The sequence below is a fragment of the Pyxicephalus adspersus genome, chromosome Z, assembly GCF_032062135.1.
Source record: "Pyxicephalus adspersus chromosome Z, UCB_Pads_2.0, whole genome shotgun sequence".
NCBI classification, from domain to species: Eukaryota; Metazoa; Chordata; class Amphibia; order Anura; family Pyxicephalidae; genus Pyxicephalus; species Pyxicephalus adspersus.
Window position 1 is genome coordinate 55,316,410 of NC_092871.1, and position 18,963 is coordinate 55,335,372.

General features: G+C 44.4%; 1 long non-coding RNA gene across 1 annotated transcript; it reads right to left on the bottom strand.

Moving 5' to 3' along the window:
- Nucleotides 1-9,073: 9,073 nt before the first annotated feature.
- Nucleotides 9,074-16,359, bottom strand: LOC140343570 (uncharacterized). The gene is made up of 2 exons (XR_011923369.1): nucleotides 11,381-16,359; nucleotides 9,074-11,152 (listed from the first exon to the last, which is right to left on the bottom strand). It is a non-coding gene; the product is annotated as an uncharacterized lncRNA (long non-coding RNA).
- Between the last annotated feature and the right edge of the window lie 2,604 nt (nucleotides 16,360-18,963).

Sequence of the window (18,963 nt, forward strand, 5' to 3'; positions counted from 1 at the left end):
CAGGCAATTCAAAAATCCGGAATTTTCGAAAATTCGGCACTCCTCTAGTTTAGAGGTTGCTGGATTTTTGAAAAAAAATCTGTTTTTTTTGTTTTTGGTGCAACACCCTTTTTAAAAAAAAAAAAAAAAAAAAAAAAAAAAAAAGGTGCAGTACTGCCCCCTAACTTTCAGCCACCTAGGCAGTCAAAAAAATAATTGGGAGCTCAAAGCCTCTCGTGATACCTGTGTGAGACATCCCGGGAGGCTCTTGGGCACTCCTTCTATGCATGCCCGAGCATCTCAGGCATGCGCAAAAGAAGCCTTTTTGCTAAAAGAGAAAAATTTGCCTATCTCATGCATGCCCTGCAGGATTTGAGGTGTGTTTTATTTTTTATTTGTGTTTTGAGTATAGTTCCTCTTTAACCTCTGGAGCAAGCTGTGCTTTGATATGCAAAAAGAAACAACTGCAGAATTTGTCCTGCAGAACTGCAAAAGATTTTACCTGAAAGACTACCTGTATTTGAATAATTCTCTAGTTTTTCTTTTATGTATATGGACTTGTTCTGGTTACTTTTTATGTAATCTCATGTTACTTTGCAAGCACTTTGATGTCTCCCAAGCAAATAAAGATTGAATGGAATGCTGTAGCAAATTATTAGGTTTGATAGCTGTATAAAAAGTGCTAAGGGTTAGTTAGTTAAAGGCCTGCAGATGACCCTTATAGAGCAGGTAAAAAACAATTGCTGGGGTCAAGAAGAAGAAAAATGCGTGGTTTCAGTATTTGTGGGAAAAAAACTTAAAATAAAAAAAGACCTAAAGGGTTGAAACCACCCTACCAAAGTAGCGGATTTGAAAAACCTGCAGTTTTATACCCGAATCCAAAGAGAGGATCTCGGTAGTATATAACACTCTCTTAGAAACATAAGAAACTTTCCTATATGAAACAATGGGAGTCAGATTTGGAGGTGGAGTGCCCAAGAATGGCAGGATCTAACAGTGTCCATTTCCAAAATATCTCCAAACACTTTGATAATAGAGGCCAATTATAAGGTTTTGATAAGATGGTACCTGGTCCCAGTTAGGATCCATAAAGCCAATCCCTCTGTCTCTCCTCTTTGTTTTCGAGGATGTTGTCAGACTGGCACTGTACTCCATGCTTGGTGGAGATTAAAAGGATCTGCTTCTACTTCTAGTTCCTCGAATGCACCCTGACTTCTCCATCACTCACAGAGACAGACGTATAGAGGGATATCCCAATAACACACACGCACACAGTATGGTCTTAGGAATATTCTCTGATCTTTATTTGACAAGGCGGTCTTTTTATACACATAGGTATACGAGGGGTTGTGTTATTTACGTACAGCTATTTAAGTTTTGGCCATATATAGTGTTACTTGATACACTGCGAGGCATACAAGGCATACATTGTATTTTCACCATCTGGTTACTGAGTAGACAGAAATAGAAATACAACTCCTTATACAAGTATATGGCTCACATTAACTTAGCTATACAGTTATTATTTAACCCTTCAATCCCCTTCTAAGTCATGAACATGACTTATTTTCTTTCTAACATAGAGAGGTAAGTAGCATATTTCTGTCCAGGATCTGCGGGCTGGACACATTGAGCAGAATGTTTGTATAAGAGAAGGGATACATTGGATACAACAACATAAAATAATCAAGGAAGCAATTATAATTACAATACTGATAAATAATGTTCTTAACCAACTCAAATCTGGCAGCCAGCTCAATAACCAGTCCTGCCAGGAGGATGAACCAACATCCTCCTTGATATTATTAGCAATTTTATGTAATGCTTGAATATGGGACTGGATTTATCTGGAATGGTCAGATAAATATAAACAACACATTCCTTTAAAATCCTGACACCCTACGTTATGTTTAAGTAACAAAAAATCTACAGCAAATCTAGTTTCTAGCACTGCTCCTCTTAATCCTTGTAGATCTAAAAGCGTTTGATAAGGCGGTAGAAGTATGATTCAGAGATTTAGCCAGGTCAAATGCAATAGAATTTATAGTACAAGTATTATATATAGCCAGTCCATGCACTCCAAATATAGAGGCCCCCAAACTTGTATATTCTGCACGGCTGAGAAGGGGTAGAGTCACAATTTTCTGATAAAGTCTTGGTAACCGATCTATAAGCTCTCCTGACAGGGGGTTGTCTAGGAAGGGCCAAAGTCAGCCTGGATAATGCACAGGGACCTGCAATAACATTGGCAGGTATATAATTGTAAGTGCTGTTACCACATGACAAAAACCATCCCTTAGGGAGCATTATATTATAGATAAAACTGGGAGTCACAATTGTCTTATCACAACTCATGGAATCATCCAGGGAGCTAACAATCCTACCATTCTTTTTACAGGTGTCATTATTATAATCATATACACTATTCTTAGGTAATCCTCTTTTTATGTCTCTATCATGACAATATAAGGTCATATCCTGAGAAAAGGTAAAACAGGTCTCTGCTGCAGTCACATTAACAGTAGTTATTCTAATATTATCCCTGCTGTATCCTAATTTCTGACATTCCCCACAGAAGTCATACAAGGGAATAAAAGATTGTATATTTTTAGTCGTCGACCGGACTTCAAGGAGGGATTCATCGGGTGTAGGCACAGCTACAACACATGTTTTTTAAGGTCCCGTGGGCTCTGTAGGTCTTCAAGGCACAATGAGCTAACATTTAGGGCATTTGCCATCCTGACTATACTATTCTGTTAAGAATGAAAGGGGTCGGGAGCAAAGGGATCTTGCTCCTGAGCTCTTTTGGATACTGACTGATTATTCGGTGTACCACATAAGAAACTTATCTCCTCTGGATGATAGATACAAGTAGTAATACGCCAGACTGGCAAGAAAACACAAAGATTAATATTTATCAACAGACAAACAAATCTCCCAGAATATTGTGGGGTCATCATCTTCAGCCTGTGGCAAGGCACTTTTCAGGGAGGCTTCTTCTGAGTGCCTCTCTTTGTTCAGGGATTTCACACCTGCTTCACCCTCTTTGTCTCCGAAGCCGGAGAAGAAGCCTCAGGGACCCTTTTCACTCTGCTAGCGTGGATCCAGATTGGAGCCTCTTCTGTGAGAATCGCTGTTCTGGTGACTGCTACCACTCGGGTGGGTGGTCCAAACGGGAACTTAGTCTGTTTTCGTCCTTTTGCCAGGCGCTGGACTATCACCACGTATCCTGGTTGGAAAGGATGCGTAGGTTCCTGTGGAGAGAAAGGAGAGGCACAAGCAACATCTTTTTCAACTTGATCTAAAGTTTCTACAAGTTTCCTCACATATTCTGCCTGTACTACTTCTAGATCCCCTTTTTCTATCATCGGACCCCAAGGGGTGGGGAAGGGTCTTCCCATTGGGACCTCAAATGGTGAGTAACCAGTATTCTTGTTAGGCTGCATCCTAATTTTTCCTAGGGCTACAGGCAAAAACTTTTTCTTCTTAAATTTTCCTTATTTTTTCTTTAATTGTTCTATTCATCCTTTCTACTACCCCAGAACTCTGAGGGTGGTAAGGGAGGTTGAACTTCCAGTCAATCCTAAGGGCTTTGGAAAGCTCCTTACATACCCTCGACGAAAAAGCTGGGCCATTGTCTGAGTTAATTTGAACAGGGCATGCCCATCTGGGGATAATTTCTTGTAACAGAATCTTTGACACAATTTGTGTGGTTTCATTGGTAGTAGGAAAAACCTCCGGCCATCTAGAGAACATATCCACAATCACAAGGACATACTCCTGCTTTCTTCCTGTCTTTGGAATATGGGTAAAGTCAATTTATAAGTGAGTGAATGGCGAAGTAGGGTAATTCAGATGCTGATGTTGGGCCTTCTTTGAGTTATTTGGGTTGTTTCTGAGACATATAATACATTGTGAAACATAGGACTGTACCTTTGATCTAAGGCTTGGTATAAAAAAATCTCTTCTAATGAGGTCAGTGGTTGCCTGTGCTTCCCTATGGCCAAGGCCATGATATTGTGCAATTAAAATTGGGGCGCTTGCAATTGGAATACATGGTTTCCCCTCTTTGCAGACAAGACCCATATCAGGGTCTTGCACCGCACCTACCGACTGCCATTCTAACTTGTCACTACTTGTAGCCAAATCCTCTAGGCTTAGCAATAAATTGTTGGTAAGGGTAATTTCTGGAACTAGGGAGGGCATTTGAACTGTTGCTGCCTGTCCAATAGCGGCCTCCTTTGCTGCCTTGTCAGCTAGGGCATTTCCTTTAGCTATGTCCGTTTGGAGGCCAGTATGTGCTTTACAATGTATAATAGCAACTTTGCTTGGTAATTGGATGGCGGCTAGGAGATCGTGTACTAGGGTGGAATGTGAGGTTTGCTTCCCATCTGCAGCTATGAAGCCTCTTCTCTGCCAGATTACCCCATGATCATGTACAACCCCAAAGGCATATTTGGAATCAGTGTATATATTTACATCTCTTCCCTCAAAAAGACAACAAGATCTAGTGGGGGCAATCAGTTCAGCAGCTTAGGCTGACTGAAAAGGTATAGGATTCGATTCTAGAATAACATCAGGGAGTTGAACCACAGCGTATCCCGCATGATAAGTGTTGTCATTAGGGCGGGAACAGGATCCATCCACAAAAATATCAGGAGCTCCTTCAATGGGTGTGGACTGTAAGTCAGGTCTAGGTGAGGTGTGTTCATGTATGAGTTCAGAACATTCGTGGGGAGGAGGCAAATCATCCTGCTCTCCAAGTGGGGCATTTAGTATAGCCATTGGACCGAATGTGGGTGCTGAGTATTTAATATGAAGTTGGGGATTTGAAAGTAATGAGACTTTATAGCCACTCAGTGGTAGGATGACCTAGGGTGATAGGCGTGGCCATCTCAGCGACCATGGCACAGGCTGCCAAACTCCTGAGACACGCAGGCATGCCCTGAATCTGTACCCAAACTACTTTTGAGAAAAAAGCAACACGGCGAAATTTGCCTCCATGTTCTTGCGCCAGGACTCCTGCCATGGTTTTACAATTGTCCCAGGCAAATAAGTAAAACATCACGCCATAGTCAGGTAGGCCCAGGACAGGACTTGAAACCATTGCACATTTTAAATGACTAAAAGCTGGTAACATTTTATCAGACCATTTAATGAAATTTAGGCATATCAGTCCTAGTGGCTTGTCTCAGAATATTGTCATTGTAGGAACAATCAGCTATCATTGGCGGCAGTAACCAATCATGCCAAGAAAGGTTAACATGTCTTTCTTGGTTTGTGGGCATGGCAGACCCAACATGGCAGTAATTCTGGCATGGCTGATTTTCCTCTCACCTTTACTGAGAACAAAACCCAAATAATCAACACTTTCTGTACACCATTGTAATTTTTTCTGTGAAACTTTGTGACCACATTCACATAACCACAGTAACAAGCTAACACAGTCTGCCTGGCAGGCCTCCTGACTAGAACTACATATGAGGAGATTGTCCACATATTGTAGAAGGACAGAACCATGAGGGGCAGTCCAAGGGCGCAGTGTAGCTTGGAGGACAATGGAGTAGACTACCGGGGAGTCTACATAACCCTGAGGCATTCTACACCAAGTATACTGGTGATATTTAAATGTAAAGGCAAAGAGTGGCCATGTCTCCTTGTCAACTGGGACAGAAAAAAAGTGCATTCTTTAAATCAATAACAGAGAAAAACTCTGCATGGGCAGGATTAGCTGATAGCAGAGATGACCCGTCTGGAACCACAGGGGCTATGGGTATGATCTGAGCATTTACTGCTCTAAGATCCTGGACAAATCTAAAGGTATTGTCAGCCATTCTCACTGGGTTTATAGGTGTATTATAGGGGGAGATAGTTTCCTCAATAACCCCTGCCCCTAGGAATTCCATCAACATAGACTCAATTCCCTTTTGTTTTTCTGGGGAAAGCGGGTATTGTTTAATATAAACAGGTGCAGTGCTGGGCTTAAGCATTGCCTTATATGGTGTACAAGAGATTAGGCCAACATCTTGGTCAGTATTTGCCCAAACCTCAAGAGGAACCTGATCCATTAGCGGATCCTGTGGTTGGCATTCCAAGTATAAAAAACAATTACCGTTTGGTACATGGATGGGCATGACTGAGGATGTGACATGTAGGTGTCCTGTCTTACTAATCCCCAACTGTAACTTCAATAGAACAAACAAATCTCTCCCTAATAAATTCACAGGACAATTTGGAATGATCCTGAAACGATGTGTGAACATTGACTGGTGATTGTATGGATGTTGGATCGAGAGAGGAGGAGTTTTATAAGATCTTGTAAGTATCCCAATAATTCCCATTCTCTCTTGGACCACTATAATAATCCTCACATAAAGTGCTACAAGTAGCACCAGAATCTACAAGAAAAGGGAGAGGAGGTCCCTCTATGTTTAACACAATCAGTGGTGACTCCTTAAAGTTGTTCGTGATGAGAGTGAATGCCAGGATACTGCCCCCGGGCATCTTCGTTGTAATGTCTGCTGTCCCCAGGCTACAGGGAAGCGAGGGGTATTATTCTGGGGCTGTGGCTGTGGTGGGGGAAGATTTTGAATCTGAGCTTGTGGATATGGTTGGGGACCTTGAGCTTGAGTATCATTTGGGGCCTAATTGGGTAGGGGCATCGACCGATCCAGTGGTCAGTCTTACCACAATTAAAGCAACCTGCAGGACGGTTTCTAATATTACCCCCTCTTCCAGAATATGAACCTCTATCCCTTCCTCTGCCCCTTCTCCTTCCTGGTAAACCTCCCCTGTTGGACTGATTCGGGGGGCAATTCCTTTCCTGGGTCTGGTAATGGGCTTCTTTGGATCTTACCACTTCAAAACAGCCAGCCGCATCTTTCTCCATTAATTTGGTTTGGAATTGATCTTTATTAAGACTAGGCCATTCGGATATCATTTGCTTAACAGTAAGCTGGAGATGTGGCTTTAAATTGGTAAGGAAAGTCTGAATGAGCATAGAATGCATATTATCCTGAATACTCATTCCTGCTTCCAGAGTCCAAATTTCATTAAACCTCTTCCAGAAGTCTATAACAGACTCTCCTGATTTTTGTTTACAGGCTACAGCGGTATGCAACGAGGACCTAGTCTGAAAACACCTCTCCATTTCACTCTTAATTTCTTCCCACATTGTGTCTTTGCCCGCCTCAGTATTTAGTTTATAATTTCCAGCAGGCGTATTTGGGGGCTCTATAGTGCTTATAGAGGGGACCTTACTCCAATCCCAGGGTGAATTTTGTCTCACTATCCCATCTGTTATGAGACGCATATCCTCCTGTGTCTGACACCTTCCTTTACAGGCTCTCTTTAAATAATGGAATGTCCTAGATGAAGATGAAGAGGGTTTAGGGCAGTGCTTAACAATCTTAATAATATCATCTACTTCAACAGGTTTCTTTAACAAGGTGTCTCCTACAGTCATAAAAAGGGAATTGTTCATCAGTGTCACTTTCCTCATCTGGCAGTGCCTGTTCTTACCTCCTTGCTCTTTTAAATGCCTGAACGGGTCTCCATAGGGGATGTCTCTTTTACTAAGACAATCTTTTGTGTTGTATGACTTGAGTATACCCCACCAGTCACCCCCGATTCTGGTATTGGATCATCGACCTGACCACTCTTGTCAGAAGACGATACAATCCTATCTTGTTGGACTGATTGTGGTAGTTCAGCAAGTAGTGAAGGGGCAGGTGGAGGGGCAGAGGGAGGAGTCATAGTGGCAGTATATCCTGCCAATAAATCAAGATCGTCTTTGGACAAGGAAGGATATATCTTTGGGATATTTCCTGAATAGGGAGGAGGAGGTTTCTGAGGTGGACCCCTAATCAATTCTTTCTCTAATTCATGTTTCTTTATATATCCCTCCTGGTTCTCTACCTTCTGTTTCTTAACCTTTTTATTTGGTCTGTCATACCAATATGGTGCATAAGTGAGCCAATTCTTCCCCCCCCTGACTTCATATACTTCATGTCCCACTGGGGGTCTGGACCATAATTGGGTAAGCTTCAGTGTCTCCTAAACATAACCCCTTAACCGTGTCCATATGGAAGGTGTCATTAGCTCCTTCCTGAGGGAACGGATTTGCACTCTTCATCCCCTCTGTCCATCCTGCCATATTATCCACCCAGGGAATAACTAAATAGTAATCAGTCCCACAGACCTGAGCTACATAATCCTTACATGTTTCTCCTAAATACGGAGGGAGTGGAGAGACCTTTCCTTGTATTGCTTCATTTTCTTGACTTAATTGAGACGGAAGCAGAGCTGAACTCTTCCCAGGACTGGCTGTACTGAACCGTAAAGGCTCCGACAATTCGTGTCAACTGGGTACAGAGGACTTATGTCTATGCTCAACTTCCTTCTCAACTGCCTGTTAGTATTATCCCTTAAAACCGTCACTTGCGGTCACCAGTTTCTGGGTCAGCGGGTTTCCCCTCGCCAGAGTGGTGGGGCGTCTTACGGTTCTCCAGGACACACACACAATAAAGTTAGTACAATTTTCACAGTATCATTTGCTGCTTACCTTCAGCACAAAATGAAATTACTTAATACTTCATAACATTATAACATCAAAGAGAGCATAAGAAGCGGTAGAAATTGGCTGACAAGAAAAACCAGGGTGCAGACAATAGTTAAATTCTTCCCTAAAGAATTCCTTTTTTAAATTCTTCCCTAAAGAATTTCTCTTATTAATTCTTCCCTAAAGAATTCCTCTATAGACTTGGCCAGTAGTCTATTTAGTTCTGGGGACTTCTCAAATAAGTCTACAGTTTAAAGCCTATCTTCCCTAAAGATAGATACTTTCCCTTTCAGTCTATTCTAAGTGGATTCAGTATAGAAGCAACAGATAGTCTCGGAAAGGATCGGAATTCCCCTAAGCCTCAAGGCAGGGACTTTCCGTACTCACCGAATTCCTGTGTGCTCTATTCGGACCGAGCACCCAGCTGAAAGGATCTGCTTCTACTTCTAGTTCCTCGAATGCACCCTGACTTCTCCTTCACTCAGAGACAGACATCTGGAGAGATATCCCAATAACACACACGCACACAGTATGGTCTTAGGAATAGTCTCTGATCTTTATTTGACAAGGCGGTCTTTTTATACATATAGGTTTACGAGTGGTTGTGTTATTTACGTACAGCTATTTAGGTTTTGGCCATATATAGTGTTACTTGATACATTGCAAGGCATACAAGGCATACATTGTATTCCAAAGAATTTTCACCATCTGGTTACTGAGTAGACAGAAATAGAAATACAACTCCTTATACAAGTATATGGCTCCTATTAACTTAGCTATACAGTCCTTTCTTAACCCTTCAGAGTTGTCCTAGGGTTGAGAGATTTTGCAATCCGCATTTTCAACCTAATACGCTCTGTCACCCAGGTCAACATCCTGAGGAAAATAGAGTCTGCTCTGACGCACCGGCCAGAGCCGCGGACCACCTCCCCTGTACAGTTGCCAGTTCAACATTTTAAATGTTTACAAAGGGGGTAAATGATTAAAAGGTACCTTTACCTATCAACCCTTATGATCTCACTCTAAACTTGATATGTCTGTATACCTCACAAGTTTTATGGGTAACACTATTTTTGTACTATTGCAACTATTTGTAATAAATTTTTTATTGTCAATTTCATAAAACTATTTTATTGCCTGCTGTATTTAGATTTTGTAACCTAAGTGGTGTTGAACTATGTTTGATCTCATATGATTATTCTACTGATGTCTGGTTACTGGTTGGCACTCTTCTTTTTTTTGCTTTGAACCCCTTATTCGCCCCTTCCCCCCCCCCTCTTTTTTCTGTTTATTTTTTTTTCTCTTCCTATTATTCTATGCAAACTTGTTGTGTAATGTTATTGTTGTCTGTGTCACCTGGGATGGAGCTGTAGGTGGCACAGTATCATTCTGTGAACTTACCCAAGAATCTTCCCCAGCCCTTGTAATTTGAGTAGCAGGTATAGTTTCCTGGGTAAATGGTGATGCTCTCACCTGGCTTTGGGGTTTTGGTGAGGATAGGATACTCCTTTTTCCACTTCTCACATGCAGAGTGATTAGTGATTGTGTTGGTGTATAGGCTGAGGAAACATTCCTCACTGGCCCTAGGAATTTGCAGAGGAACTGTACCTCGGTACACTTGCCGCAGACATAGCAGTTGCTTTTGTTATGCTGGCTGGTGCTAAACCTCATCCACTCGAGCCATAAGTTGGTATCAGAGAAATTGGTTTCTGCTGCCATGGTGTCCTCGAAGGTGGGATTTGCTATTGCCACCATGTCATCTAGGGTACGCATATGGGGTTTGAGGGGATTGAGCTCAGATTGGGAGAGTTTCCACTCAGATGATTTGTACAAATCTTTCAGTTGAAATTTTCCTTATTTATGGTCCGACTCTCCCTTCATCCACAGACCCATCCAATAGGTGCCCACATCACCGGGGCTGGGATTTTCTATGGTCAAGGTAAGTTTCATCTGTTGTCCCGATTTCCCCACAAAATAAACCTTTCCCCCTTGCCTCCATTTTGCACAGGTGCCCGACTTTAGTAAGGTCATCCTGCTAATTAGGGACTTTCCATTCTTATCCCACCTGTTCAATGCACTCTGTGATCTATACCCCCAGTCTGGTCCTATATTCCACCCTGCTGATCCCCAATGGTCACAGTTTTGTCCCCAATAGTCATAAGTCACACATATAAATATATCCTTGGACACAAGGATATCTTGGTACCAGTCACACTGCCAAGAAGCAGAAACTCCATCGCAACCTACTATATCGCAGTAATCAAAAGTAAAGGTGGCTACATGAGTGCTGGATAAAATATTACAAAAATATTGCGTTATACCCCCCTCTTGGTGATAGACACCTCCTGAGCCTCAATCAGACTTAACAGAAAAAGGATATATAACACTGTCGTGGTGTGGACGGAGCTTAGTCCTCAGGGGGTGAAACTTTTTTGCAGTGGGAGGGGTGTACCCAGGTGTTCTTCCCGGCCACCTTGACTGAAGTGGCTGTGGTCAGCAGGATTTGGAATGGACCATCGTATCTTGGCTCAAGGGAGTGTTTTCTCACAAATTTCTTTATCAGGACCCAGTCTCCTGCCTGTAGGTTGTGTGTTCCGGTGACAGACTCAGGATCTGGAATGGAAGAAAACACTTGGGAATGTACTCGAGTTAATTCTCGTGATAATGCGGTTACATAGTTTGTCAACACATCAGATTGTAACTGTAATTGTTGTGGAAAATAACAACCAAGTCCGGGGGCTGAGCCAAACAAAATCTCATAAGGAGATACGGAATATTTTCCCCTTGGTTTGTATCTGACACTGAATAGGGCATGGAGTAGACTGTCAGGCCAACTCATACCGGTTTCTTGGGCCATTTTCAGCATTCTAGTCTTCAGAGTCCCATTCATCCTTTCAACTTTCCCGCTGCTTTGGGGATTGTAGGGCGTATGTAGAGCCAGGGTGAACCCTAGTGCGGTCCAAATTTCCTTTGTCAGTGAAGCTGTGAAAGCAGGTCCTTGATCACTCTCTATCACCTCTGGAACTCCATACCTGCACACAATTTTGGAGAGTAAATTCTTTGCTGTGGTTTCATCTGTCATGTTTGAGACTGGGAATGCTTCTGGCCATCCTGAGAACATGCTTCTGGACTTGCTTGTTCCTGGAGTTCCTTCAGGTATTCCTTTTGCACTGGTAGGGTTTGTAAATTCAGCATTTGGTATTCCTCCTCTTCGGAAACACTCTCTCAACCACTTCCCGTGATCTACTGGTTCCGCTGGCCACTCGTTTGGCCGTCATGTCCACCAGATGATTGCCTCTTGCTTCCAGTGAAGTTAGCTTTTCAAGTGCTTTTACTTTCAGAATCGCTGCTTGTGTTGGAAGAAGGAGGGCCTCCATCAAATCTGAGATAGCTGAGCTGTGTTTTACCGGTGTTCCTGCTGCGGTCAAGAATCCTCTTGTCTTCCAGATGACCCCAAAGTCATGGGCCACACCAAAGGCATCACTGGAATCCGTGTAGATATTTTCCCTCTTCCCTTCTGCTAGCTTGCATGCTGTAGTGGGAGCCCGGAGTTCTGCTTCTTGAGCGGACACAGCAGGAGGCAAAGACTCAGCCTGAAGGACTGTGTTTTCCGTGGTGACTGCATATCCAGTGTGGTACCTGCCCTGTTCATCAGCATATCTGGATCCATCCACGAAAATAGTGAGGTCAGGATTCTCCAGCGGTTATTGACTCACCGTGGGAAGATGTGAGGTTTCTATTTTCATAAGTTCAAAGCAGTCATGGGGGTGTCTTGGTTACTTTCTTGATCCTCCTGGCCCCCCTCGGGAAGTGGAAGGAGAGTGGCCGGGTTCAGAGTGTTACAGCGTAACAGGGTGATGTTATCAGGTAGCAGGAGGGAACATTGGAGCCTCAGGTGTCTGGCTGTAGACAAGTGTTTGGGTTGGACTTGATTGAGTATAGCAGCGATGTCATGTGGGGCAAGGAATACGAGGTCATGTCCCAACACCAAGTCCGAGGTCTTCTCAAGTAAGGCCTGTGCAGTGAAGACGGTCCTAAGACATGACCTCCTCTTGCCACTGCGTCCAGCCTGCAGGAGTAGTAGCCCACCAGGCACAGGCGGTTGCAGTGTGATTGTGAGAGGACACCCATAGCATGTCCTTGGCGGTCAGACACAAAGAGCTTGAATATCTTGTCATAGTCCGGGAGCCCTAAGGCCGGGGCTGAGGAAATTGCTCGCTTGAGGATCTCGAAGATTGAAATTGCTTCTGGGGACATCTGGAAAGGATCAGACTTGAGGGCATCATAGAGGGGTTGCATTAGTAGGGAGGCTTCTGGGATCCATGCTCTGCAATATGAGATCAGGCCAAGAAAGGCATGGAGTGGCTTCTGGCCTCTGGGTAAGGGGATTTCTGAGATCGCCTTTATCCTGTCCCTGGTAATGTGCCTGGTGCCATGGGATAGACAGTGTTCAAGAAAGACCACAGACATTAGGCACCACTGCAATTTGGACTTGGACGCTTTACAGCCCTTGTCTGCGAGGTAGCACAGCAGGCTCTCTGAGGTCTCTTTAGCAGTGGGCAGGTCATCCACACAAAGAAGGAGGTCATCAACATATTGAAGGAGGGTCACAGTTGGGTGGTCCTTTTGCCATGTATCAAAGATGGTGGCCATTGCTTTGGCAAATTGGCTAGGAGAGTTTTGTGCTCCTTGAGGCATAACTGTCCATGTGTATTGTTGCCCATGGGTGAAAGCGAAGAGCTATCTGCAGGATGGGTGGAGTGGCACACTGAAGAATGCATTGGCCAGATCTACAACTGTGAAATACCTCGCTGATGGGGGTATGCCTGCAAGCAGAGTGTGGGGATTTGGAAATATTGGTGTCTCTAGAATGGTGGCTTCGTTGACAGCTTGGAGATCCTGGACCATTCTGAACTTTTCTGGCTCTCCTTTGGGTGTCTTCTTTTTTACGGGGAATAGAGGCGTATTGCAGGGAGATGTGCATATTACAAGGGCCCCATTGGTCATGAGAGACTTGACTTGTTTTGAGATCGGATCTGATTAGGCTGGTTTCAGTGGGTATTGTGGTTTTCTGGGCAAAGGGGCCCCAGGCTTCAGTTCCAACATGACCTGGGAAACCTTCAGGTGGCCAATGTCTTCGGGTCCTGTGGTCCATAAGCAACTGGGGAGAGGGAGGGAACACAAAGCAGAGGAGTCATCCAGCCCCAATGGTGAAGAGACAGAAATGGTCCCATCCGGAGAGAATACAATGGAGGCTTGTAGTCTGGACAGAACATCCGCGACCAACAGGTTCAGAGGCCAAGTGGAAGACACAACAAACCGGGCTAGGATGTCTGGGAAGGTTCCAATCTGAAGTGGGCGAGTTAGTGGGTTAGTTCTGGGGGTTCCATCCACCCCCACACAAGATATGTCAATATTGGAAAGGTAAGAGTGGTCAGGCAGGTCTTCTGCTCTAATGACACTCCTGGCTGCGCCTGTGTCGACCAAGAACATGGTTGGGTGTCCTTTAACAGGTAAAGTGACCTTGGCCAATGGCCCCCCTGTATCCCCTGTAGACACTGCCATATAAGGGGAGGTCGGTACAGGCTTGCCTGAATCCTAGCGCAGAAGGTCCAGATGTTCTGCACTGGGCTTGGGGTTCTGTCGTTGGTTCTGTTGTTGTTGTCCTTGAGTGCGTGTGTTCCATCGTGGCACAAATTGTCTGGGATGCTTGGATGCTCAACACTCTCGCTTGAAATGCCCTGGGTCCCTACAATTAAAACAGGTTGGTGGTGGTCTTGTTGCGCTTTGGGTGTCAGGCTAAGCATCTGTTAGCATGAGTGGCGTTGCCTTCTTGGTCGTCTGGAAGGTCTCCAGGCCCTTTGCTACCAGCAGGATGGTATCCAGGGGTAATACCCGGCACTCTGGCCCGGCCACTACAAGCTGATAACAGCATTTGACTGTGGACTTTGTTGTAATTGTTGAATCCCAGATCAGAGAAAATTTGCAATAGTCTAGTGTGATATTTTTCTACTGAATCTGTTTTATCTTGGGTAACATCCTGTATGCGCGTAGCTTGGTCAGCCAATCTTTCCCATGCCCATTCACATAATTGTTCACAGAATTCCACACCAGAGGAGTAGGTATTGTCATCGACAACCCTTGCAGTTTGGAGGCTCTTTTCCATTATCGGCCAGTAGGCGTCACCTGCCTTTATTTCGCATAGGCTGACTAGGTCTCTTCATGCGGCTGAATAGGTATTTTGTATTTGGGCTTCCCTCTAGTAGAAGGGCATGGGTTGTTTTCTGGGCCTGGTAAGGTGGTCACTAAGGAAGATGCCTGGGATGGGGTAAAAGTGACATACATCATGGGTGCACCGACGGCTAGGCCATGGTTTACTGTTGAGGCCCGTTGTCCTGGGTTGGCTCGTAGCATGGAGGGAGGGTTCCAGGTCATCAGGTCCTCGGCCTCCGGAGCGACGGAGTTGGCTTGGAGAGATGGGGGGCTCTAGTAGGAGTGCGCAGTCCCTCCCAGTCTTGGCCCCGAGTCGGAGAGGACCAAGACACCCCCTGCCGGGGCCATGGTGGTATCGGGTATGGCTAAGCTAGGCATGATATGGGCCTGGGGCTCCCCTGGTGGCACGTAGTGGGTGCCATCTGCTCTTAGAACTGGGTAGAGGGGAACTGCTGAATTAGTAGGCCCTCCAGGGAGTTGGCTGGGTGTACTAAGATGGCTGCCACAGGAAGGAGTCATGGGGTGTTTTCCGGTGTCTTGGCTGGGTGTGCCAAGATGGCCGCCACAGGAAGGAGTCATGGGGTGTTTTCCTGTGTCTTGGCTGGGTGTGCCAAGATGGTCGCCACAGGAAGGAGTCATAGGGTGTTTTCCTGGGTCTTGGCTGGGTGTGCCAAGATGGGAGGAGTAGGTTGGGCCGGGAGCGTAAGTACGGGTTACAAGGGGGCGGCAAACAAAAGACGGGGCTCAGGGGAGGACCAAGAGGATGTGTCGCCATCATAGGGCGGCGGCTGACTATTTGCAGTTAATGCACATGATGGTTCGCTTTGATGATACACATAAACAGTTTTTCCTCCCTGTTCAACTTCCTGCTCGATCCAATTTTCCTTGTGCATAGCCGTGGCCACATTATACCAGGCTTCAGCTGTCTTTAACAGGTTGTTATCAACCAAAACACCTCTCTTCTCTTTCAGTAACTTCCGCCATTCCTCCGGCTGTAGCCGGCCTCCACTTGCAGTTATCCCACACACCTTTGCGAACTTGTTCAACCTTTTCACATGCTCCTTCCCCTCTCTCTTTGCCACCAACTCACATGCCAAAACACCCTTTTCTGGTTTTGTCAGTTTCTGTCCCATCTTCCCCTTCTCTCTCTGGCACTCCTAACAAAATTCCCAGATCTCTCACTCGCTCTCTCTCTCTTCTCACAGTCCTCTAACTGTTCTTGGTGGCAGGGGCACCTCTCTACACTGTGTCCCTCCTGCTTAGCCTCTCTTTCTATCTGCTGTATCGACTTTCCTATGCCTCCTTTCACTGGATAGTGGTTGTTAAGGCGGAAGACTAAGATTTCAGGTCTATTAGGTATCAGAGGGCGGCGTCCTAGTAGCTTCTTGCTATATCCTAGCTCTTTTACCTTCATTAGACCCCAGCCACCCTCATGAATACCAAACATCAATCCACAAACACATTTAGGACATGACATATCACTATTGGAGGGGAGATCCCAGAGGCAGGAGACCCTCACAAAACACCCGCGCTGCTGCCAACCGCGACACGCACCCGGACACCCCTCCTCACCACGCGCTGCCGCTTATCAGAGGGTTACCGCGTCAGAAATACTTCTCAATAGACACTCTGACACTCCTCCTCATGACGCGCCCACCGCGCTGCCGCTTACCAGAGGGTTACCGTACCGGGTGAATAGACACACTGACACCCCTCCTCACGACGCGCCTGCCCCACTGCCGCTTACCAGAGGGTTACCGTGTCAGTAGTGCCCGTGTAGGGAGACCTCCTCCAGCAATCCCTCCTCCCCCAGGTCAAGCAACACATTCACTGACACAATTCAGGGAGCAGATAAGCAGTGCAGGTTCAATACAAAATAGGCTCCGGGCAAGAAATTACCTGTCTTTGGTGACTTCCGGCAGCTGCAGCAGACACAGACATAGACCAACAACAGCAACAGGATATGTACGGGTAAGATACTAAAAGATAGGTCTTACTGTACTTCAGAGGTGATCAGTCCTCTATCTCCTCTCCGTTGGTTCACAACGTTGGTTCTTCCACTACTAAAATGTGTGGTAATAGCCATGGATTTATGGTAGTGTGGTGCTATTGGTGTTTTGGAATAGTGCATGCACAAGAAGAATCACACTGACCCTGAGTTCAGACAAGTGAAACTCCTTTATTCTAATAAGACACAGGGTTTTTTTTTTTAGGGGCAAGCAGCTAATGCCGTGTGCAAAGTGTCCTTGAGTATAATATTATAAACTTCCGATTGGTCATATCCATACAAGGTAAACTTCCTCCAGGAGCTGGACATCATCATCTTGGGTATTGACCTGGATGGAGGCTCCATCTTAGTTACATGCTCTTGATTCGATGGAAGGGGGTGCTACTAGCAGCCAGCAAGAATTATAAAAAAGTAACTGTACATATATACATTGTAAAATAGACATTTTACTCAATTCCATCACATTGGCACTATAATGCACCTTGCCTATGGATGTACACTAAAGCACCACAACAGCCTATAATATAGAAGAATGTCTAAGAATTTTTTAAAAATTTTATTTAAGAAAAAATCTCATGCCTCTTTATATTTGTAGCCTTCTGAGTTAAATTTCAATGGTAACCTTTTTGCACAGGCTAACAATAATAATAACAACAATTTTCTTCTATAAAAAAGCAACCATTCAAGTCCATGCCTTGGAGTAGCAAGTAAAAATAAATAAAGAAAACACTTATTTAAGGTCCAAGCCAGATACCTGGCATCTCTGCTTGGATGCTAGTTCATCAATGTTTGGGGTCAGGCTCTGAGCTGAGGAAATCCTCAGGATTGTCAGGATTGAGTGAAGGTGTTCATCAGTAAGACAACTCCTGTGGAATGTTTTGTTGATCTTAATCTTGAAGAATAGTTGCTCACATTCTCAGATATGTGCTGCCGAATGAGCATGCTGTGTACGGAGCTGGGGCATTGTGTCAGGGATTTAACGTGGAAGTTGTGCAGTGCCCACAGTGTCATACTTTGACTTCAGCGAGTCACTACACTGGAATTCAAACGGTTTACTAAGCAGTTCAAACCTAGATCTCTGGGCTCTGTTTTTGTGGTTTGGCAGCACGGAAAATGGCCCAGATTTCCTTGCAACATCTAAGTCACTGCAGCATACATGTCTGTGATGACATGGCCCTGTCCCTAAAGCTGCAGGGTCAAAACATGGAGATGACTTGTGATGTAACAGAGAAATGCCAGCTCAGACAGAAACTCTTTGGGCCTGATTTATCAGGCAAGTGCGCATATATACGCTCCGATATACGAGGCATATTTCCGCGAGCCGGAGAGGAGTGCTAGTACACTCGCCTTCACTTGCCAGCTGGAATCCGGCTTTGATAAATGAGCATTGGGGTGGAGAATACGCCAATTAGGGTGATTAATCTTCAGCTGCGTAATTCAGGAGGATCTGTTAAGCTCTATCAATGGTGAGGTGATAGCAATTAATTAGTGCACGCTTGGTCCCTGTTCTATGTGCATCTACAGTCCATTACATAAATGTATATAAATACATATGCATTTTCTTTTTTACTATTTTAACTGGACTGGCTTGTGGGGGGTGATTAATCAAGTAAGTTTGCTTGGATGATATGCATTGATGTGACTTTGTAATCCTCATTATTGTTAGTTTCATCTTTTGCTGCAATGTTTTTGTGCCTGGTTTGTAATTATGGTTTCTGTTGTTTGCCAATTCTTCAGCAATGTTTTGTCATTTTTTTCACAAATATTGAGTACAAATATCTGCATGGTTTCCACTCCAAACTGCTACTTGAACCCCGTTGTTGCCTTTGTCCCATTCTCAAATTCACATTGTCAAGTATTGGTATTTGAATGTATTATGTACATATTCCTTTTATGAATAAATTGTCATGGTTTTTATTTCTTTGTTTTGTTTTTTTATTTTATTAGTCTGACATTTGCACTCATGTTGATTTGCTGCCACACAACTCCTCTGTTCATTTGTGGTAGTGTTAAAGGTTTGTTGCCATTGTGCTGTGCTGCCTGATCTTACTGTGTTTCCCCGAAAATAGGACACTGTCTTATATTATTTTTTTCTCCAAGAAATGCCCTAGGGCTTATTTTCAGGTAGGGCTTATATTTTGAGAAGAACAACAAACCGCAAAAAAATTACCATTTATTTCAAACGTTATCACATTCTGTGACA